This window comes from Zootermopsis nevadensis, unplaced genomic scaffold, assembly GCF_977971745.1.
Source record: "Zootermopsis nevadensis isolate Lab colony 2312 unplaced genomic scaffold, Znev_1.0 Znev_ptg000007l, whole genome shotgun sequence".
Classification (NCBI taxonomy): domain Eukaryota; kingdom Metazoa; phylum Arthropoda; class Insecta; order Blattodea; family Termopsidae; genus Zootermopsis; species Zootermopsis nevadensis.
The window spans coordinates 13,790,007-13,815,374 of record NW_028259139.1 but is presented as its reverse complement, the minus strand read 5'-3'; the positions used below and the strand labels follow the sequence as shown (position 1 = coordinate 13,815,374).

Sequence of the window (25,368 nt, the reverse complement as noted above, 5' to 3'; positions counted from 1 at the left end):
TTAACACAGCTGATGCAAATAAGAATTTAAGTAGCCACAGTAAAATCTAACAAAATACCACTTAACCCTTTGAAGCCGTAGCTCATCTAAATATTATTTAAGAATTCAGTACGTACCGCGAAGAAAACACTACACTTAAACCATTATAGAGATCAATAGATTCATACTGTTTAAGGAAATAGCCCCTGTTTACACCGAAAATCACACGAAAACAAATTAAAAATAGACTTATTTACTTCTAAGTAGGTGATACGTACAGTTACCACTTGGCTTTACAGGTGTAATTCTTAATTAACATTGAAGCTATAATTACAGTCCGATAAATATTTCTTTCTTACAAATTGACCCCACGGTTCGGAAAGGAGGTAGAAAGTCTTCTAGAATAAGAGAAATGTTCGCCGTGGCGGTGCGGCAACTTCTCCGACACTACAACTTGGCGTTTAGTCTAAACGAAATGTTTCAGGCGAAAACAAGTCTCAGCTCAGTAGAATGGAAAATATTTATACTGAAACGTTCTACCATTTTAAAATTCAAGGAACTCTTTTGTTTCTGTAACATACATTGAAATGTCTGGTCGTGGGCTGTGAGCAGACCAAAGCCGACACAAATTCGATTCAACAAACTGATTACAGAAGAACCTCATACCGTTATCTCTTTGTGGATAATCGCAAAAAATAGTCCAGTTCAGCGAAAATACATAAAGGGACAAATAAATCAAGGAAAAAAGGTTACACACAAAAACTGTAAAAAGTAAACGTTTTCATGTTTTAATACAACTTGTATATTCAAAGAACTTCAACGTACAGCAAAATAAAACCTATATTAAACGTTTCCATAAATCTATAAAGTAAATAAATATGAATAGCGAGGAATTATCCACAAAGGGAGGTTTGTACCAGACTAGACGACGCTTCAAGCCACGTGGCAGCCTTCTTCGAACTCAGCGCCGTGAAAACCTCAAATCCTGCTAAAGGGAGATTTATTCTCTTTGCGAAATATCATACGTTGGGGCGGAAACAAAAACAGGTTTTAGGTCGACCTTACCAAAAGCAAGAAATGAAATAAGAATAAGCAGGAGGTATACATGCTCTCCCCACAAGCGCCTACATGGAGTATAGCGGGACAGCTTTCCTTTCCTTTCCTTTCACCTTAAGAGATCCAACGATGTTAGAATGTTCTGGCTGTGTGAATACGATGTATTAGTTGTCTGTTATTTCTAAAGAGAAATCTAAAATTTTCAATCGGGTGAAGAAAACAAATAACGTTAAGTGCACAACAAAAATAAATTACTCTTTACGTCTTAAAAACTATTGATTTGATCAAATATTTCATTCTTATATTCCGAGCTTATGTAAAAATCATCGTAACTAAGTCCAACGTGAAGATTCCTCATTACACGTCGATGGTCGTTCACTTCGTCAAGAAATTCAAATTTCCCGCTCTTTATGGAGCGGAAAGACGAATAGTTGTAATAACCCTCCACTAGACCCTGTTCTGAATCAAATCAATAATGTCCACACCCTCACACCATATTTACTTAGATCTGCGGTCACAGCAGAACATGAACGAATTAAGTAACTTGACGACAGCGAGACCACGTTCACCATCGTAAATGGACCAATGCGAGAAACAAATTTTATAAAATTCCTTGGCAAAGCATGTTTCATTAATATATACAAAGTCTGATATTTTATACGTTGCTTAAAATAATCAGAAACTACACAGAATGCCTGTTTTTCCTGTGAGATATATAATCATTAAAGTTCAGCAAACTCAGGCGACCTTGCGCTTAAAACCCATTACGATCTCTGAAGCTTTGATGCAGTTTCTTAAATGATTGATTACGAGTGTGGACTAAATTCAGTTAGTTCCGAAATGGACCCAGTACACACGCCAGCGAATAGGGTAAAGGGGAGGGGGTTTATTGACCAGCTGAGCGACTATTAGTTTCAAGAAGGACTCTGCTTCAAGGAGTTGAATTATTGATTGACCCTAATAGCAATGATCAGGTAATCTCTGATAGCCCCAGACTGCTCGAGCACGGGGTTCAAATCCCGTTCCTAGCATTTTGTAGGCTGGATCTACGTTTCTCTGCTTGAGCAGTCCTGTGTAAGTAGAAGTCCTCTGATAGCGTATCCCCCGTTCGAGTCTTATTAAAGTGCCTAACTATTCGTCCTTTTAGAATCAACCGTACGATACCAGACATATATATAGCCTCCGGAAAACTCACTTCTTTTTACGGTATGATAACTAGAACAGCAAAGGAGATGTTACCTTGGAAACGAGCGACAGACTCCCACCATTCAATCACAATCTTGTGCGACAAGGTCCTCAGGTCTAGGTCAGCGCCCACTTCCCTCACAATGCTCAGGGGGAAGTTCTGTTCGCCCTGGGATTTCAAGAGCAACCTTTTAGTAGCACGGCTGGGAGTTGGCTCGCACTGCGGAAGCCTCATCTTCGACTCGATCAGCTCAGACAGAAAGTTTCTGGAATTTGGAGATAGCGGCGCTAGCCTGCAATGTCATACCCTCTGGTGAATTCGTTTGTACTTTATCACACTTCATGATATAAGGAAAGAGACCGGCGTAATTCAGAGCAGATTTTTGTACGGAATTTTTTAGGGATACGTAGAATCGCAGCGAATAGGAATACCGCATTGGAGTTTCAAAGGGATAAAAGGAGGGGAAAGGTACTTTGTTTGGGTGTGAAATATGATCTTGAAGGTGGAAAAGGAAGAACTAGTAAGATTATAATATTGACCAAATACGTTTATAATTTCTTAGTTATTTATTTATTCTTTAATTCAGTGGCTCCGTGGAGGCGTGGTAAATAAATATCTGACTTATATACTACTACAGAATGTGAAAGGTTTAGAGACAAGGAATGACAGATGAGGACAAGATTTTAGAGTGGGACATATTATATTATTAAAACACTATGAAACGAAGAAGTGAAGAGAAAATAATTTAGTATAACGGCTTAATGTTAATGAAGGTGCAGCTTATAAAAAATAACGAATCTTAATAATGTGACAGAACTGGGAAGCAGACTAAAATATCATAAAACAAGTGACTGAAATTCTTCCTGCGTCTTTCAAAGCTTCGATCGCGTAACCATGAATCTTTTGTCATATTCTGCTGAAGAAAAATATCTCAGCTGACTGCTTGAAGCAACATTCCATCAAAGATAAGTCAACTATTTTTACACGAATTTTGCAACTGATTCGGCACCCAAGGTTAAAGTCGATGAGTTTTAAGGGTTGTGAAGCATGAAAGCAGAAGAAAGTAACGTTACTTTCTTCGGCAACGTGCAGCGATCACGTGGAGTCCCATGGAACTACCTGTTGTTGGCGTTTCACTTGAGTGGCTTAGTGTAAACTTAGTGATACGAGGAACACACGTTCATCAAGAACAAATAGATTTACAATTTTTACAAAGATACTGTAACTAGAACAGACTTCTGCATATAAATTCAGAAGAATAAATATTAATAACAATAAATAATTTGTTGTTGTTGCTCTGTGTAGACTGGTAGAAGTTTATCGACGTTTCAGAGGTTTCTGCTATCTCGATCATCTCCCTGATGTTGAATGCGGCAAGCACTTTGCACCTAGAAGACATCTCTAATAAGTCGGTAAGTTTCTACCAGACAACATGGCGCTAAAACCCAGGAGACAGCCATCTTTGTACTCGCCGCCGTGAGAATCTAAAACTTCAATAAATAATTTAATTTAATATATCAGATCAGATCTTAACAAATTTAAAAATTTCTTTAGCAGATGAATTAATGTAACTAAACACAAGATAAAAGAGAATTTAATAATTAATAATACGTTCAAAACAAAGAAATTTCCTTAACGATGTATGAACATTTCTGTCTTCTGGGTTGTTGCGCTGTGTAGTCTGGTAGATGTTAACCAACGTTTCAGAGGTCATACTGCCTCCATCATCAGGGCGATGAGTATGAAGATTTCTGTCGTCTGGGTTGTTGCGCTGTGTAGTCTGGTCGATGTTTACCAACGTTTCAGAGGTCATACTGCCTCCGTCATCAGAGTATGAACATTTCTGTCTTCTGGGTTGTTGCGCTGTGTAGTCTGGTCGATGTTTACCAACGTTTCAGAGGTCATACTACCTCCGTCATCCCGCGTGCAGTCCAATTTCGGCCCTGAAAATGGAGACAGTACGTTTCTTCAAAACATTGGTGTCTACCTATAAGACCACAAGGCATTGCAACCAAGAAGACAAACCGAAAAATTTAATTTGTAAATATATTTTGTGTTATCCAGTCTTAAGACAGGTAAGTTACTGCTCTTTTACCGGCCCACGAATTAATAAAATGTTGAGACCCACTGTGTTTGAACTAACGTTTGTCCTCGAGGCCTTTGTTATAACGCTTTGCAACACACGCGATAGTCACATAATTTTGCTCTAGCTCTAAAACAAAACCCGTCATCGAGAATAATCTATAAAAATAAAAACTAGCAACTGGAATCGGATTATATCATTTATTTTTAAGCGGAATTCATAAACGTGTTGGGAAGTTACATCTGTTTATCGTAATTCACCATGGCTCCACTTTATACAGTGCTGGAAACAAAACCTCTTTGAAAAGTGATCCTGTAATGAGCTTCTGAAATATGGAACTGCCTCCCTGCCAGCTACATGCAGTACAAAGCTTGTTGTTGATATCAAACATACTGAAGCTAAAACTCTGTTTATTTTGATATTGTTGCCAGTTTTAAATTGTTTATTACCTGCCAAACTGATTTCAGTTTGAAACAAGTACTTTGTATAACAACGGTGTAAATCATAAATTTCAAAATGTATTTTGCCGAAATGTTAATACTAACTGAGAGATTCATAGTGAACTTGAAATTTAAAAAAATATCCTGTGTTCAGACCAATTTCAGTTTTTATGTCCTCATCGATATTTTATGTAAACTACAAATGCAGACCAAAATCCTGGAAAAAGTGAGTTGCCTCAAATGACTAAATCAACTGCCTTGAAACACCTTGAGAATACGGTAGTCGCTTAGCTGGTAAATGAACTCCCCGCCGTCCAGAGAATCGAACGTTAATCGCCGCGAAAACAAAAGCCTGTCAATTACCCTAACCTGGGCCCAGAACATCAGATTGACCCTACCGTCACCAGAACGCAAGACAAAGTCAAAATCAACAGATAACAAAACTGTCAAAATTGTGGTAAATTTTAAGTAGATATTAAAGGCAGTAACTAGTAACAAATAAAACACCATACTCACGTTGATGCAGATTAAAATTACTTGTTAACTTGTATTTCCAAACATTGTGGCTTTCCGTTTCATAATTAGCAACGTAAATATAAAAATAATAGATTTATAATTTAGCTGTTTCCATACGTGTGTAGAACCTGACCTTTCACTATGACAGACAGACACAGGCTGAGGGTCTTTGAGAACCGAGTACTGTGGAGAATGTTCGGACTTAAGATAAGTGAAATAACAGGATAAATGGGAATTTAACCTACGCCGGGAGCGATCAAATCAAAGAGACTGAGATTGGCATGGCATGTAGCACACACCAGATAAGAAATACATATAAAATTTCAATCAGAAAACCTGGAAAATGGATACCACTTGGGAGGCCTATGGATTTTAAACAAATATGATGCGACGGTGCAGATTGAACTCAAGTAGCTCTAGTTAAGATCCAATTCCTGACTTTTGTGAACACGGCAGTGAAATTTCGGATTACAGAACGGATGGGAATTTCTTGGTCAGCTAGATCACTAACACATTTTTCAAAAAGGTACACGGAGTTAGTTAACTTATTAATTTTAGAAAAGCAACTTCTCCAGAAGGTTAGTCTCTATAAGTAGATTACATAAAATGCTAGTTAAGACATAAAGACTGATATTGTTAATCATGATTAACATTTGTTAGTTAGATTATTTACGAAGAAGGATTTGTCCGCCTGACACTCTGTTTTTACAGTACACAGCTGTAACGTAATTGTCTCTAGATAAGCTATTCGCTTACCATACAATACTTATTATTATAAAAAACAATTCCAATTCCTCATTCCTAATATATATTACTGGATTCATTCTCCCATTTACAGTGTCTGAAATTGGAGTACATAAGGCGTAATAGCTTCTTGAGGACTACTCTCCATATAGTTACTTTAAAACGTAACAGAAATTTCAGAATATGTGGACGCGATGCGCCACGGGACAGTCGTGTGGAATTGACCGAGGCGACAAAGACTTTGTCGCTTTGCGAGGAACGCGTTACATCCATGGGCATGGCCCCGCATTGTCACTGTGAACCTGCTCAATTGAATTAACTGCTCCATCGCTTTCCTCCGACAAGCACATCTGAAACACAGAAACACTACAAACACTGTAGCCGTCGCTTTCAGAGAAACGCAGTCAGTCCACGGCTAAGTACTTTAGAACTGCGAACGCGTTAATCCATCAGTACATAAAATGTTTCACAATTTCACAATGCTACGCTGTTCGGTTTACACGCATGAGAGGATCGTCAGATTTATACACGCGTTTTGCACAAAAACATATTTTGAGCATTTACGCAATTTATATTTTACAGAAAATAATCGGCTTTGTTTAACCAACCTCACGGAGCAAGGATTTTTTTTGCCGCCTCTAAAACGTATCTGCGGTTGAACTGCATTCTACCCACTCATTGTCACGAAAAGCAGTCACAGCGTCACACCGACCACTTAATTTCATTTGCTAAAGGAGTTCGAAATTGATTGGTGCTTAAGAACACATGAACAACTTTAGCCTTATATCTCATGTAAAAATATTAGTTTGATGCTATGAGCAACGATCAGTTTCACGTTTTCTGTGTGTAAATATGGAAGTTCTGGTGCAGATGAATTAGCATGGAATTCTCTCCAATGCGCTCCACTAGACGTGACAGACGAAGGGAGCTCTGATAAGAAATGTCCTTCACTCATAAGCCTATTATTCCGCATCATTAGCTTCTGCGATGTGGGGCGATTACTATTTGTATAAAGTCCCTTCTGCAAAACAAGAATATGGACTGTCATGGCACGCATTTTTAAAATGCGAATATCACGGTTTCCGTTCTACTTCGAATATAAAATAACCAACACATTGATGAGGACTTTCGTCAAGTACAACCTGATGACGGAAGCAGTATGACCCCTGAAACGGTGGAAATCTACCAGACTATACGGCGCAACAACCCAGAAGACAGCAGACAGCAGACAGCAATCTTCAAAGTTATCTAATATTAACCCCAAAAATCACGCAATCTTTAATGTACTTGTAGTCAAGCAATATGATGCCTCTGTGAATCACCCTCTGAGAAGAATCATTAGCCTAACCTAACCTAACCTGAGGTAAGTCAACCAAAAGGAAGGTAATCTACCCCATTATCAACTGACGTCATTTGCTAGATTTCTTGTCCATTTTTATTGCTGAATGACATTTATTTAATCTTCAAATACCAGTTGCATAGTTTAGAGTAAACCGTATTTATGTTTTACCATCTTAAATGGCTGTGTCATGATGGCAGTTGAAACAATTTTCAAGCAATGATCACTCGACCAATAAATTCGTTACATGGACAGCAACAGTTAGGATAATTGACTCGACACAGTAATGTTCTTTAGAAGCAGACAGTCGCTAAGCTAAAAAAAAGTTAATGCCTGTGATGGGAATCGAAGGATTATCCCAGCACCACCCTTCGTACCATCTTTTACTTTTTCGTCGTAAATTTTTTGAAATATTACAAAACAAAAAGCTTCTAATGTAAAGCCCGTTATCCGATTATAATTGCCCAAATCCGTGTTATTCCCTAACGTTCAGTGATTAGAGATTCACGAACAAAGAAACGAACACAGTAAAATTTTCATATTACACGTTGTTGTTTCTTAACTCTACAACCCGGTTGTGGGTTGTCGCCGCCTCCTTTTCGGATGTTTCTTGGTCTTGAAGTGTGCGTTTGTAAGTAGTGAGTGACCAGCCCACTACCTCTGCACAATTTCTTCTCAATCCTGATTTGTCTGCTAGAGCCATCTAGTAGTGAATCAGGACAGACATGGGTGAGAAATGGCAGCTGAATTTTGCTTAAACATATCTTTTCATTCTCGTAAGGTTCTTTTACATGCCGTAAATCTACGAAATGGGACCGTCGGCTTTACTTCCCCTCCGAAGGAAGTTGTGATACGGATTTTTATCACATATAAAAATCCATCGATCTCGGTCAGGATTGAACCCGGGTCCAGTGGCGAACACGCTAACTACTAGTCCACCAAGGGCGACTCATATAACATGTAGCAAACTATTTCCAAAGGCTACAGATGTTAACCAGAGCTTCTACAGAGCCAGGGATCAGGATAGGCCTATATATTTATTAATGTTTGCCTGCCTTAGTCACTTTTTTGATGGTACGCACTGCAATAATGGAATTGTATGGAATTGAAATGTTGTTTTATGACATTAATTGTTAATTTTTATTTTTGTGTTATTACTTTTATGTCAGCGTTAACGTATAGGAAATTAATTGACTCCAAAAATTGAAACCTATAATTTTTATAAATGTAATTTGTGAGTGAAATTGGGCGAGGTAATTGAATCACGTTCTACGTACACCAGAATATTGCTTATTAACTCCATGGAACTGTCGTTTTTCAAAACGAAATAGTCGCTTAGTTGGTTAAGATATTTCCCGCCGTTTATGAAAGCTAAAATTTCATTACCGCGTAGACAGATCCGCCACTGGACCGTATCCTGAGCCAGATTATTCCAGTCCAAAACCTCACCTCCATTTTAATAGTACAGTCCTATCTATTCCTTGGTGCCCCACAATTTTCTGTGCCTCCCACTCATACTACATGCCCAGCCCATCTCTGATGTTGAACTTTTGTCGAAGAGTAGATGTACATGGCATCGTAACACATACATTTTCTAAAAGAATCTTAATAATCTACGTGGGATTATGACAAAATGCAAACGTAAGCTGCGTGGAACGAGTACCTAGTTACCCCTGACGTAGAAGGGTCTTTGTTTGTAATGTGGCGGCTACAGATCGTTTCATTTCGTGGGCGTTTGAGCTTCCGTCCCTATAACAAGGCGTCACTTATCGACGTCACAGCTGACAAAAAAACAACATCGCAATTACATACCTGTTACTTGTTTGGTTTTCTCCACGTGGATTAATTTTACTGCTCGAAGGATAAAGAAATGAGAGTTTTAGTTCGTACATTTACATTTCAGCAGAATTATAAAGAATTTGTCACTACTTTTGGGGCCGTTTCATTCAGACTGCGCTCAAAGCTTAAGCAATGAAGATAGTTTATTCAGAAAATTTAAAGCTTAGGATGACGCGTCATGTTGATACAATTATAATATTTACTGACAAGCTGAGCGACTATCAGCTTATCTGTTCAACGGGGGTGGGTTACCTACTTTCCTCAGATTCTGCAGACTATTGATGTAAAACAGAGGGCGATTATTCTCTGCCCTCCTTGCGAATTACAACTCATGATCACCCTCCCACAGTTGATATGTCGTCATTAAATAACCTACGAACTAACCACATAACCCACGTAATTAAGAAATAAACACACAAGCAATATTCGAAAAAAAACAAGGTTTTAGCCGGATACTGATTGGTTCTTAGCTTTTGCAATGGCGTTAATTCGGTTGAAGAGGTTATGGGCCTGGACTGAGACGAGAAAGCGTTCGTAAGATTTGTACAGGCGCCTGTGTGCAAGGAAGTTGCCTGAAACACCCTGGACATTTGGACCGAAGGATGTTGAAGCTTGGAAAAACTGCATAACGTGGAGATTCACAACTTGTACCCTTCGCCAGGTAATATTAGGGTAAACAGATCAAAAATAATGAGATGGGCGTGAAATGTAGCGCGCATGGGAAGATGAAAAGTGCACACGGACTTCTGGTTTGAAAGCTCTCTAATGCCTAGGCAAAACGGAAAGATGATATTAAAATGAATCTTAGAAACAAATGGTTGGATTATGTAGACTGAATTCATCTGCCTCAGGACAAGAAACGTTTCGGGCTGTTGTGATCACCATAATGAACAGTTTGGTTCCATGAAAGGTAAAGGATTTTTTTTTTGTAGCTGAGCATTTTATATAAACTCATGAAGAAAAACGCTGCTCCATGGAGCTAGTTAACCTACCCCGGAGGGAATAAGAAATAGGGTAGTTAATAAGGTAATCGAAATTCGAACAGGGTTCTTGCTTACGGCTTGACTGTTAACAAGTATACTGCTCTCTATATGCGTTTAATGTTTCGGTATGGCATCATCGATTCGTGGTAAAGAATCTGTGAGTGATTTTTCCTTTTCGCTTTGAAGCCACAAGAACTGCGAGAAAAGATTTTGTCTTTGATATTTCGTTCTAACTGAGCTTTCTATGTCAGTGATTCACAAAAGAACGTGTTTCGTGGAGCAGAAGAGATGCAGGCTTATTAAACACACACAACCAGCTTCGAAATTCCTGGAAACCCGGTTAATAGAGATATTTGGTGGAATTAAAACTCGTATTGATATAATCTGCCTTAAAAACACCAAGCAAATTATATTTTGCTATCTGCAGAAGATGTGGGATAGGAATGTTAAAAATTAATTAAAAATCCATTTATAGCACCTTATTTAGATTTGATGTTGTTAAATCAGGACAATATTTAATTACACATTCAAATATAAACAAAACACAACAGAAGAGTGTTCATGACAATAATATAAAATATAGACTCTGCGTCACACAGAAATTAAAATTTAATAACAAGGACATTTTCAGTCGTGCGTTTGTATATTACTAACCCTGTAACGTTAGTAAAATGATCTACAAACAGGGTTAAACTTTCGACAGAGGCGGGTATGTTTTCCATGGTTATTTAATCTAGATTGGTTCTAGGCCCCGCGCAGTCCCGGATCCAATGCAACTGAAAATAACGACGGTAGGCCTTAATAAGGACAGTCGGTTACTGAAATAAGAAGCCCTTGTGGAGCAGAGTAATTCTTTAGAAGATAATCACTCAGCTGATTACGTGAATACATTTTATGGAACCTAAACATTCCTTTCAGTATTTACAAAAGCCCTTGCATGTCCTGGATATGACACAGAAATATTTCTTTAACGCTGAGTGAATTCGGTGGGATTTTCGATCGTAATTTTTTCTGCATACCAACACTTTCAACATAACGTTTGGTGAATAGTGAAGTACGAATGAGGTCGGAACAGGCCAACAAGTTTTCTGACTCCTTCACTGCTAGTGATTAGGATGAGTACAAATTACGAAGTGCCTCATTATGCAATACATTCTCCTGTAATTTGTTTTCGTAGTTTCGCGTTTTCTCGTCAGAACTTTGTCATCGACACTCAATGTCTGTTTGTTCCTTAATGTATAAGACAGAACAAAATTAGACCTACGACGTTTTTTAATGTTACCTAGTCGGGTTTCGAAGGCCTAGACAGTGAAAACGAGCATGTGGACACAGTACAAGAAACAGGGTTATGTTTTGCGTTGAGTAATGAAATAATTCTCTTATCTTTATTTACATATGTGGTTTTCGTACTAAATCAAGTCTTTCGGTTCAGTAGACATAATTCCAATTAACGTGATACTGTTAGTCAGGCATGAGTATCTTAAGTCTTCTTTGGTGTTTTGATCCAGTGAAGCATACAACCTATAACCTAAACAAAGAGTATGTTACCTCTTTGAAAAAGTCTTTGTGAGTTCACGTCATGTACCTGACAAATTCAATTACACTGAACTGCGTGGAATTTCGCTGCTATTCCATTTTGACATGGCCGGGCGGCGTGTACACAATCTTATTACTGCCCCTGTGTTTTAGGCCGAGGGAAAGACGAGAAACATTCATCTGAATACAAACTCGCAAATCCAGTGAATAAAAACTAAAAAGGACGCGACATTAAATAAGAATATAAATTGAAAGAGCCAAGAAAGGTGTGAAATGCATAAAAAATTAAGCCAGAAATCCAAGCGTGGACTACAAAGGTAATATTAAAATTTAATAAAAATAAATACGTATGAAGGATTTGACTGGATTCATCGGACACAGGACGCAGTACCTGACTCTTATTAACATGGTGATAAACGTTTGAAAAATTAGTCCTTTATAGAAAATCGCTTTACAGGTTAGGTTATTATGAAAAGAACAGTTACAAAAAACCCATCCTACATGGGCACCATATTTTATGACTTAGAATTTATACATGTTTGTAAACGTTTGTTCTATAAGACAAATTTAACAAAGTGGCGACAGGACCTACCACCCCACATTGAGGAAGACATAAGTTATTCTCCTATTCAGCCCACTGGATCCTATCCTGAACTAGATTATACCAGTCCACACACGCCCTCAAACATTTTAATATTATCCTTCAATACGCATCTTGGTCTCTCATTTGACTTATCCCTAGGAGTTTTTAAAGCTGGAATATTGTGCCTCATTACCTGCAACGTCCACCTCGTCCTACCCGATTATATCAACCTAACATTAAGCGGTGAAGAGCACATATTATAAAGCTCCACCGCGATTAAAATAATGGAATTGTAACCCAGATTCCATCGAATCTAGCAATGTAACAATTGAATCTATTATTTATAAATAAATAAATTCTTTCTGGGCATTTCCTGAACAGAAATACACTGCAGTGAGAACCACAGTCGACATTATTCTGTTTTCTATGATTGGCGACAACTGGCCTTCAATGAATTTCAAAGGAATAGAATCCTTCTTAAGAAGCTGGCAGTAGCTCAGATAGTCCAGAATTTTCCGTCTTTTATAAACCCCGATAATGTCAGGCGGGATCTATGGGAGATAGGAGTTGAAGGAGACTGGATTTTGTTGGCCCAGGACAGGGACCGGTGGAGGGCTTTGGTTAATTCGGTGATGAACGTTCGGGTTCCTCAACCCATCTAGTTATTTAGTTAGTTAGTTAGTGGAATATGGACACGCGATACCAAAGGGTACGTAGGTCTAAATTAATTAGGGAATGGTTTAATTCTGGGCGCATGCGCCATATCCTCCAACGTATGAGGGTCTATTTGAAGTTGTAATGAGCACGAACTTGTGAGGGTGAAACAGATCCCCCGTCTTTTCTCGTTATAAAGGAGAAACAATTATACCACGAAGCGGGCAGCTTTGATACTCCTCTCTGAACACATTTCGATGTGCTGCATTCTGTGACAGTTGCCCAGTCTTCTGTACTTGGACTTGTAGATAGGTAGCAGCGTCTCAGAGGAAGAAACTATGCACATTTTACCTCACAAATAGATAATCCACAAGAACAAATATTGAGGTAAGAAAATACTTGAATAAAGTATAAATTTTGATTACTCACGCTTAAGAATTGACTCTGAGAGGGACAATGATGTTAACAGGACACTATTTACACTTCTAAGAGTTGTGTCAAAATATAAGACGCATGTAACTAGAGTAATACCAAGGCGAAAACTTACTAAAATTTTATAGGGTTATAGCCGTTTGAATTATGGATGCTGACGGGAGAAAAAGTGTAAGAATGTAGAAGGGGGAGGCGAATTCCCTGAGAGCGGGAAAGACAAGTATAATAATGATGATAACAATAATAACTTGTCTCTTGCTTCATATAGCAATACCAACCGACAGAAATGTAATTAAGAAGAAAGCGGAGAATATCTTGAAATACAACGAACGTGGAAAGTGAAAGCAAAAGTAATTGCAGTAATTATAGGAGAAACTGAAACTATATCTCCAAGGCACTCAAAAAATATTTTTCCAACATCCCGGGCAAACACTAAATTAGGGAAATTATGAAAACCGCCATTTTAGGAGCATCTTACGTAACTCGAAAGACGCTCATGTACAATATATAATAATGCATCACGCTGAATCTGTTTAATGCATGTAACACGTATTAAAAATCAAAATGTATTTGAGAACTGGCTGCTGCACTACGTACCTCAGGGACAAGGCTTGTCTCAGGTACACGGAAGTAATTACCCTGTAAAATGACGAATAGATGGGATAATAATATAGAATGAAGAATGAATACGAATATCGAAGCTGCTTTATCGATACAAACCGGAGGCTTGAGATGTCAGGAAATTCTTATAAAAAAGTTTTAATTCTTGTAACACGAACAGACGAAGAGCTTAATGCTGTTGCTGTTGCTAATGATGATGAAAATATCGAGCATATCGTGGCAGCGCTAATAGGATTACTTTACATTAAGAAACATCACGCTACCATGGCGACCTCATTCCCGGTGAATGTTATCGCAACTGATCCACATAATAAACATAAGAAGGAGCTTGTAAGCAACGAATTGCAGAGACGGAGAATTACGTCGCGACCCTCGATGCCTGCATTGCACTGACACACTTTGCCGCTGATTTACTCTAATAAGTTCTTGGCAATTACTCTTATTATTATGATTAAATCACAATAATTTATTTCGTAAACGAACCATGATCTGATTCATACGGTTTCTCTCAGCCGAAGTCAAGTGAACCACCAAAGATGGCCGTCTTCTGGGTTGTTGATTCGTGTAGTCTGGTAGAAGTTTACCGACGTTTCAGAGGTGCTTGCTGCCTCCATTAGGATGACGAGGCTGCAACCGCAAACTTTCACCAGACTACACGACAGACTGTTATTTTAACATTCATTTTAATATTATCCACATATTTACGATTGGATATGCAAAGCGCCTCTTCGCCTCAAGTTTTCCTTACAACGTTTTATATCACCTGGTACATTTGAGTACTACCTTATTTACGTCGATAAACATCGACCTGATAGTCCAGTATCGTCAACACAAGTAATTCCACTTCTCAACATCAAAATCCACTTGAAAGATTACTTCCTCTGCAAAGCAAGTTTTAACATGTTTTAGAGCGAATTTATCTATCTCCGTTGACGAAAAATCTTTATAAACTCTGTTCTTTACAGTAATTAATTTTCTAAAACAAAAATATCAAAATAGCTAACCCCACTTCACATAATCTTACTTCATAAGAAATCACTTCTTAATTAAGCATTCCATTATTTTGAAATTAAGAACACGCGATTCAGAAAAATGTTTTCTATCATTAACTACTAAAGAAAGTGTGTGGACCAACTACAGTAGTGTGACATTTTAGCCGATCGATTAAGCTTTTTGATCGTACTTTGTAATCGGTGCGAAAGTGTCACAAGTCTTGCTGCATTCCATATAAGCCGTTGAACACACAGGGACTAGCCAGTTACAGACACAGAAATGAACTAGGGTAAACAAATGATAATAAAACATTCCCAGGGCAAACTGTTTCACAACATACATAAATGCACTGAGCCTATATGAATGAAAAGCCGGGCTTTATACGTATTATGACGTATGGTCGCACTCAGAACTTCGCGTCACTGCTATAGAATCTATGCCACAAAATTTGCAACGGGATGGACGAGAAATCTGTGTAGTACGTGTTATCTGATGAAGGGAGAGAAACAACAGAGAAACCCCACCGAACAAACTGCAGGAATCAAAGAAATCAAACCCCAAAACATCGGCATCTACTCGTTCGTCATTGTCGCGAAATGTTTCGCATTAATTGTTACCAACAAATCGACATGAAAAGCAACATCGCTTATCGCGGACGTATTCTCGTTTCAGTGGACCTGCCATCTACAACTTCTTAAATCCACGATTTTTTTTAAAGTTTCGCATTGTGCAATAAACAAGGAGATGGACCTACAAGCAAAATATTTAGTCCGACATTAAATCACAACGAACAACGAGGATTCCACTGTGATAGTAATTAACCCTGTTGGTTCAGTGAGGCAGAAATGTTCTGCCATTGATTGGACTCTGTCCATAACTGTGTCAAGGGCACGTGCTTTGGAACACGAGATAATCGAAGCTCACGTTACCATAACAACACGTCGGGATTTGCCCATCATAAGTATCCGAAAGATGGGATAACATTTTTTACGTGTCTCCCACTGACACAACGAAACAAACTCCATGAAACAGAATCATAATCGGACAGCAGATATTCGCTCGGATGGTCACACAACACCTTTGACGGATACGAAAGGTTTATTAACGTTTTATAAAATGCCCGACACTGAACTCTTTGAACATCCATTTTAATATTCTCGTTCAATATACACCTAGGGCCTCAAACACTTTCTCTTTCGCGTATTCTTGCCAGATCCCCTCCCCCCCCCCCACACCTGCCGTTAAACAATATCTTCCACGGGCCTATTTAACCATATCGCCCTTTTCTGCAACGATAAATCGAAAGGAAAATAATAATTAATACAGGATTTATGTTTGTTAAACCTACATCCAGTTAAAGTCGCTCATGATGAAACTGTACTTGCACACGAAATGCCTTGTCCGGTTAAGCTAACTCAAGACATTTGTAGCCAGGAACACTGTTTCTGTTTCAGAACTTAAAAGCAGTAATTCATTATTTAAGAAATTGTCTGTAGAGACTGTGTAATTTGTTCTACACGTTACAATAACGACATAAAAGCATTTCTTCCATTCTTGACTGAGAGGCTAAAATTTCTCTGCTCAATTCTGCAGACTACGAAAGTGCACGAGAGAAACATTTCCCAGCGGATGTTTAAGTCACAATCAATACGACTGAGTTTATTTGCTAGTATTATCCAGGAGGGGAACACTGTTGCAAATCACGTTAAATATTAAGATGAAGTCTAAAAGGGCAGATCTTACGCAAGCATGTCTATAATAAAAAAAAACACAAAATTCAAACAGCCATAGGCCTATATCCCTCTCTGCACTTGGACTGACTCTGTTTCGACCTAAAGAGCATTACCGTGTTCACAAAACAAGATGAATCGAGTCTCCCACTCACATTATAATATCTATTTCAAAATTTCCACCAGCTACTATTTTATCACATCAGGTTTCCGGCAGAAATTTTTTAGGCCTGTTATTTTGTTAGAAGTACACAACAGTGCGAGTAAAATTTAAATGTTTAACCCCGCAGAGTAAAAATGATGCTTCACTCAACGCGTATTTAAAAAAAAAAATCAGAACCGAGCAATTTAATTAAAGTACCGCAATTTTATCTGACTATAATTAGCGGTTAAACAACAGATTTAAACATGGATATAAGTACGTACTTGACCTGTCTTATGTCATGATTTTAAACTAACTTAACAGAACTTTTTTATTCTCTTTCAACGAATAAGGTGCAAAATTCTTTACACTACCAAATATAATTAATATTGTACAAAAGTAACATAACCTTGCCGTCAAAACACTGTTTCTTAGATACAGAATTGATTAAAATCTGTTACTAATTGTCAATGTTGGTGTTCTGTGTTATAATACCGTGCGGACTTGAAGACACATTACAAACATTTCGGAGGAACATGCCGACTCCATCATCATCCCTAAGGTGTCCACCTACCAAGTCCATCTTCACCGCCATGAGACTATGGAATCTTTTACAGTTTGGCAAGTTGACTGCAAGCGAATACAAGGGACAATAGGAGCTCAGTATCACGAGCTACCTTCCCGATCCTTACTTCTCGGCTTCAGAACAATAAGTCTTTCCGAGAAATTCCTCTTTCGCTGTCATCCCAGAAAAAGGCCCACGAACACACGCCAATTGACAGCTCAGGGTGAGAGCGTCTTTGGTCACTATCCTCTGTACTTGAACAAAAAACCGCGACATCGGACAACCTTGAAAAAAACTCAGCTAATATTTCTCTGAGGTAATTTTTACAGTTTGTGAAAGGGCGTTTATTTCTAAGATCTCTGCATCTTGCATCTACAGAAAAATGAACATAAAATGCGTAAGACTGTGGTCGGATTTTTCTATGCAGCTTTACTGGGAACTGGTAGGTGACACAATACGATACTGTCTCCATTATGATAAATTCTCCCTAAAGCCATTAATTTATTCTAAACTTTATTTCAACATAGGCCTAATTTGATTCTGTCAAAAGCTCAAGTATGTGGCCATGATAATTTAGTTTCGTGTCTAATAAAAAGTGAATATGCTGAAGTAATGGACTAAAGAAATTTAAAAGACAAAATAGAATCTTGAATAAAAACAGTGAAAAATACGATGTTTAAGACAGGTGCATTATAGGACCTTTTTATAATATTTTTCTTGAATTTGGTGTACCTAAGAAGCATCAGGCTAATAAAAATGTGTTTAAGTGAAACCTCTAGTAAAATTCGTGTAGGTAAATATTTGTTCGATGCATATCCTACTCAGAATGGGCCCGTAACAAGGAGATTTTCTGTCGCCGCTGCTTTTCAATTGTGCCTTAGAATATGCCATCAGGAAAAATCCAAGAATGTCAGGGCGGTTTCGAACTGAAAGGGACAAATCAGCTGTTGGTCTCTGCTGATGATATAAATACTGTAAAAGCGAATACAAAAATACTCTTAAGGGCTGGTACGAATGTTGGTCAAGAAATAGATGCAGAAATGACAAAGTACATGATCATGTCTCGGCATCAGAATTCAGGACAGAACCAAAATAATCTTTTGAAAATTTGAGGAAATTCAAGTACTTGGGGACGATACTAAAAAGTCAGAATGAAGTCCATGACGAAATCAAGGGCAGATTAAGTTCAGGGAATGCTTGCTATTATTCAGTCAAAAATCTTTTGTCCACCCCTCTCACAACAAAAAGATGTAGATGTACAAAAGTGTAATTTTTCCAGTTGTACTGTATGGGTGCGAAACTTGGTATTTTACTTTGAGCGAGGAACATACATTGAGGGTCTTTGAGAGCAGAGTGTTGAGGAAGATATTTGGACCTACAAGGGAGGGAGACAGATCGTGGACAAACTTTAAATAATAATGAGCTTCACGGCATCTACTCCTCACCTGATATTGTCTGGGTGATTAAAATCGAGGAGGATGAGGTGGGCAGGACATGAGGCGTGCATGGTGGAAGGGAGGGTTGTTTACAAGGTACTGGTTTGGAGACCTGAAGGGAGGAGGCCGCTGGGAAGACCTCGGCGTAGGTAGAAGGATAACATTAAGATGGACTTGAGGGAGATAGACATTGATGAAGCGAACTGGATGCAGCAGGCTTAAGATAGAGTCCAGTGGTAGGCCTTTGTGAACTCGGTGACGAACCTTCGGGAGTGGACTATTGTTTGACAAGTCGAGCATACAATGGACTCGTCAAAGAATTTTCTGCACCGTAGAGCGAGTGAGTGAATGGGTATAATGGGATACTGTATATTACTAAGTGTGTGTGACATTTATGCCTAACCAAGTTATCTGTATAGACGCCACACGGCAGAAAGCTATATTACACAAATGTTGCTACCATTAGCGTCGTCAGTTCTTCTGCGAAAGCGTTAAGATAAGAAAGGGAAAGGGGATCAACATACAAAATAAAATCATTCTCCGTTGAACTTCGAAGAGCTTTTTAAATGAGCGTATGAAGAAAGGTAAAATTTTAAAAAGACTTATCAGTCACTGTAGATCAATCAATAAAGAAAACAACTACTGGATGAGCGTCCGAGTTTCGAGTACGGGTTATGATCTCAGATCTATCGACAGCCACTGATTTCAAATTTCTTATCTCAATAAAACCCCCAGACATCAAAGCATAGTCTTATTAAATTCTATCCTGTTTATTGAAAGGGAGGAATATTTATCTTATTTATTTCTGGCGTAATTTCGAGACTGTCTTTACCTCAAACATACAGCACCGAACGATAGGATAATTTTTAACGAAAATGATAATTTGGTAAGGTAATGAAAGGAAGCGACATTTGCATGGAGGGGCTGAAGAAAACCACGAAATTCATCATTCACAATAGCCAGTCTCCGCAATGAAATTTTAACCCGAGATCTTCCACCGCGAAGCAGGGCCACTAACTATTCAACTGCGTTCAATTTCAGTGTTCAAGGGTGCGGGGAGATCATTCTTGTTACGGATGTGAAATTTCAGACAAATAACTTGTCCGACTTCGATGTGCAGAATCACTAGAATTCTGATGCTATTCGCACATCAAAGCAATCATTTCCCATTATCAGTGCAGTTTATTTATAACCCATTCACTACGGCTAGCACTTAGGCATTACAGCTGCACAATGTAAACCTCTGGCCTTCCGGGAGAATTATCCACCAATTGTCCTGCTTGACGTGGGGATCTTCCAGCCCCAAAGCACCCACGCAGACCTGCACATATAGAAGATGACACACGCACTCACCTTCGGTGGGATTCAAACCCAACATCGCAGTGTTCAACGGAGAAGACCCACGCCTCGGGCAACGTGATCTGTATAATTAATTAATCCTTCAAAGCCCAGAGCCAGCTACACGTGCTAGCTACTTAAACAACGTAACATTAATTTTGTCCATGGTTAGAGTTCATACGACTCTCAGAATAAACAGCAATTATGTCCTCAAATACCGTTAGCCAATTTACCTTTGTGGTCATAAAGCTTTATTTAATTATATTCATCACTATCACACGATCATATTCATTGGTTTCTCTTTGTAAATTTGCACAACTCTCATTTCCATCCACATCACTAATTGTACCATCTGACAGAATGCACTGGCGTTTGGCAACACCTGGAAATTATTCATGATTACAGATACAAAAGAGTTTCCAATAACCGTGGGTCTATAAGCTCTGAAACAAAATTTTAAATCGGAGTTCTATAAGTGGCTACAGATTTGTGCAAGACGGATTTTACAATCTCTCTCAACGGAACGCCATTAAAAACAAACCAGGACAATCGTCACCCCAACATTCGACCCACGACATAGAGCACGACCATCCTTGATAAAACTGCACATTTTCATTTTGTGTGTAACTACACTAATACAACGATTTATTAATGGATTAATCTGAATACTCAGCAGCCGGTCAAAATTACCAAAATTTAAAATTAGTTTTCGGTAAAGTCTGCTTGGTTATATTACTACCGTGTTTAATTCGTTTACTACTGGTTAAGCACACGACAACGCGAAAAATTAGCTTTTAAAAGATAATAAAAAGCAAATTCCGCGATTGAACTGGTTCCCTAAAACATGTTAAGCCCATCTAACATGGTATTGGCTTCAATCTAAAACACGCGCGTTTAACAAATAAGCAAATCTGGTTTCGAGCATAAAGACACGATCTTAAAAAAGTATGCTTAAAATCCAGAAATCGCATTTATAAACAGTTTAGCCTTTCATTTGCATTTTCTAGACAACCGATTTTTCACTTCTCCTCGCAGTTTGTGTTCCAAACATTTTTTCCTTATCTTATTAAGTTTTGGCAATGCACGTGCTTACTTAGAGCTGCATTAATAACGTTCTGTGTCTCAGTTACTTCCCGAATTCATTTGTTAAATGGTACCTTTGAAATATACTCGGCATCTTCTCCGGTCTGACCACTTTGTCGTCTCCACCTGCCCCATCTGTCCTCCACCTATCACTTGTTTTTGGCCTCTTTGATGCACGAAATCAAGGAGTCAACTAACCCTCCTGCAACTACTTAATGATGGCACTTCCCCTCATTCCTCTCTCCGTGGCCTTGAGCTTAACCAATATCTCACAACCGCCCCGCCACGTGCTGTTTACCCTAACCTTAGGCATTTGTCAATAAGACTCTTTTCGTAGATGTGAATGGCATTTATGTACCATTGTAATAGACCTACGTTTCGCTTCCATTTAAGTTAAACTCCCAATCGTAGGGAATTATTGGCCACGAACAGAAAACAATGCGAAATGTCTCCCTTAAGAGAGATACTTTCTGCTTCTACACAGTTCCGTGTGTGCAGGTGTTGGAGACCAGTCTGAGCCTTCGCTCTTCTGCAGACATTTTCAGAGAGACACGTGAAACTTTTTTCGACACAGTACGCTAGTAAAAATCGGCAACATTAACATTAATGAACCTCTTTATCTGTAATTGTGGTGGGCCACTAGCCTCTTACACGTCTCCACTTACTGCGTAGTAGAAGTTGTCCTGAAAATTCTGCATAAATAAGAAACCGAACAAATGTGTAACTAATTTTCCAAATGATAAGCAATCGAAAATAGTTATTCATGTTAAATGTTTGTATTCCTTAATTAGCATTTTAATAGAAACAGTCTCCACCAAAGTTATTCCATAGTCCGTCATATTGCCTCTTTCTGAAAAATTCAGATTGGCCCCTAAAATAATTTGTTTCGGCGGAAAGATTACGGGGGTAAAGGCCACACTCCCAAAATTGTCCTGGGTTGTAGTCCCCGTGAAAACGCTCATAGGTCGTAAGATATGTGCCGTAGAAGAACAGACCCTAGGACAAAACGTTTTTTGAGGGCAAATTATAGGTCACAAACACAAAAACTGTCTTGGGCATTCCCGGAAAATATGTTGGGTTTAAGGATAATGAATTCCCTGTAATATTGAACAACACAAACCGAATATTGAGGACTTCGGGCAATAGAGATTAAAACAAACGTGAATTTCCTTAGTTGATTATTTTGTAGCCCTTAAAACTACGCAGTTTTAAATGCAAATAACCGCTCCAGAGAGGTACCAACAACTTTTAATGATATTAGTTGTAACATTACACAGTCTAACATGTTTCTTTGGGGTTTGCTTCGTGAAAGTGTGTTCTCATCACAACAGAACATTTTAACTCGAATGTTATAAAAAGCTGGACTCATTTTCTTCTTAAAGAATTAAACTGATTTGCTGTTCCAGAGGAAATTTAATATATTGAACTATGTACAAGCATTTAGAGGGGATATCACACTCAAAATTTCGTTCTTATGAACAACTGCATTTACGAACCTCAAGAATAAGGTCAAAGATGCCCTCACCAGACAGGAAAGAATTCTTCTAAGTAAATCGCAACAACGGAATGATGAAATGTACTGCACAACAAGTACTGATCGGAGGTCTCACAATGAAAAGAATGAACAAGGTAATTACTCGAGACACATATGGCCATAAGGGCGACTCTTAACATAAGCAATCAGCAGAAATGTTACACGTGAATATTCTAACAACAATACTATCTTTCTATAAAATTATCATTTCTACTTTATTATAAGCAATAATACTCTTTGTTTATAATTTTTTCTGAAATGGAAATTTATAATACCTGTTTCGATCTGATGAAGAAGTCCCTCGTGAAAAGGCAATAGTGTGCTCAGCTATTCAAGAAATTTCTTGCATTTTATGAAACCCCCAAAGTCAATCACTGTGTTCACAAAAGCCCATCACTGGTCCCTATCCTGAGCCAGATGAGTCCTATCCAAAAACATAAAACTCTCCTAACATATTATCTATCACTGAGTCTTCTAAGTGGGCTCTTCTCCTGGGCACTACAACCAAAATTTCGGATGCATTTACCAAACCTTATGCATGCTATATGTTCTGTCCATCTCACGCTTCTTGATTTGATCACCTAATAATATTTAGTGAAGAGTATAAATTACAAATATGCTCACTGTGCACTTTTATCCAATCGCGCGACAAGTCATCCCTCTCAGGTCCAAATTTACAACATCGAGTTCCCTTCTTTGCTTTTTGTAAAATGTGTTAAACGAATACTAGGCGTTGTACGCAATCTATTTGCCAAATAACTAGAAATTAATTTACTGAATTACTTAAATCTAACCACACTTTATAACCGATGTTAACGGAAGCCAAAAGCAGAAGGGCTACGACCAGCTATCCTACCCGCGCCATCACTGCCATCTCACGTTGATAACAAGAACGAAACTGGGCCACTTATTGATTAAATCCGGGAATGGACGGGCAGAAAGCTTGGAATACAGGCTTGAGAAGTTAAGAAATTTGTTTCACAGTCACAAGCACATCTTATATTTGCTATGGACCTGGTACAAGAACATAATTGCTTCATCGCACGTTCGTGACTGGTTTCATTAACGCAACTGTAATGTATCCAGATTTCTGTCTTCTGGGTTGTTGCGTTGTGTAGTCTGGTAGATGTTTACGTTGGTAAACATCTTCCAGACTACACAGCGCAACAACCCAGAAGACAGAAATCTTCATACTCACCACTGTGAAAACCTCAAATCAGACATGTAATGTATCCAATTTATAATTTAAATATAAAAATACCAAACCAATCGATGACGACGACTGCTTATCCGCCAGTTTTAAATTTTCATTCGCTGCTAACGTTGATATGCGCGAAGCAAATTACAGCAAATTTAGTTTGTTGCTGTGACTGGCTATGGGTTTACAAATCACACATTCTTCTCAAATTGCTCCAAACAAGGTCCAAATTGTGGACCGCGTCGTGACTTTCAAATTCTTTTATTTATTCTATTTACGTCAAATTATACCCGCGTTTTTGTATCACAGTCTGAGCTACTGACTGTTTCGTTAAATAAACGATAAATACATATAAATCTGGTACCAATACTGAGTGTTGCTCCTTACTTCTGGAGGCTTGTAATAAACTGTAACAAACCAGCTGGCGGGCGCCCTTGCACGGACGCAAAGTTAGATTGGAGTCAGTCCACACTCGCGCAGCATGAATTTGTCAGCATACCTGGAGACGGCGTTGTTGTTATTGGTGCACCTAAGGGTTGGGAGTGGATGTGTAAGGAACAGACTGTTATGAGGAGGTACTGGGTTCACACTCTGGGATGATAACACGTCTCAGGTACTTTAATTCTTGAACTGAGCTCTGACCAAGAGAAGTTTTAGAATTTCAGGGGAGCGAAGCTAGTAGACCTATGTCTCGACAACATTTTGGAAATTGAAGGTTTGATAGAAGACATGAAACTAATTATGGACTAAACTTGTCTGTTGCAGAGCGATTTAAAACAAACCGCAGTTTATTGAAAGCAAAGCATCAGTTGCTAATTACTGAGTGTTCCGTAAAAAGGGCTCAAGCCATTGTTACGGACCAAGACAGGATAACACAGCGACACTCTCTTTTTAGTTAGACGACATTACATCGAGAGTTTTCTGCTTTTATTTAGAATTCTCTGGATGTTTCTGTTGACGCCTTCATCAAAAATTTCAGGTATAAATTGAACGTTTGTTCACTTGCGGCGCTGCGTACGTCCCAACAGAAAAAACATGACGTCAGCCAAAAACCAAGCAACAGGTACAATTTATTCACGTATTTTAAAACACAGCACGGTCAATGGTTTGTGGTACCAGTGCTCACAGACAATAAGACAAGCATAGAATTATACACGGACCTTCCTCATTCTATATTTCCACGTGTTTCTTTGTTAAAGCCAGTTGTATGTTTACGTGTATTTGCTTTGTCGAACATTTAGCTGCTGCAGAAACCATCACGTAAATTCGGCATAATTCAGGCGGATGTCAGTGCCCAAAGCGAAAATTTAGAAACCGTCATTTTACCATAATATACACAAGTTATAAATAACTGTCTC

The 25,368-nt window shown here is 38.5% G+C and overlaps 1 long non-coding RNA gene across 1 annotated transcript; it reads right to left on the bottom strand.

Moving 5' to 3' along the window:
- Nucleotides 1–2,764: 2,764 nt before the first annotated feature.
- On the bottom strand, nucleotides 2,765–23,674 carry LOC110838600 (uncharacterized). The gene is made up of 2 exons (XR_002546172.2): nucleotides 23,088–23,674; nucleotides 2,765–4,164 (listed from the first exon to the last, which is right to left on the bottom strand). It is a non-coding gene; the product is annotated as an uncharacterized LOC110838600 (long non-coding RNA).
- Between the last annotated feature and the right edge of the window lie 1,694 nt (nucleotides 23,675–25,368).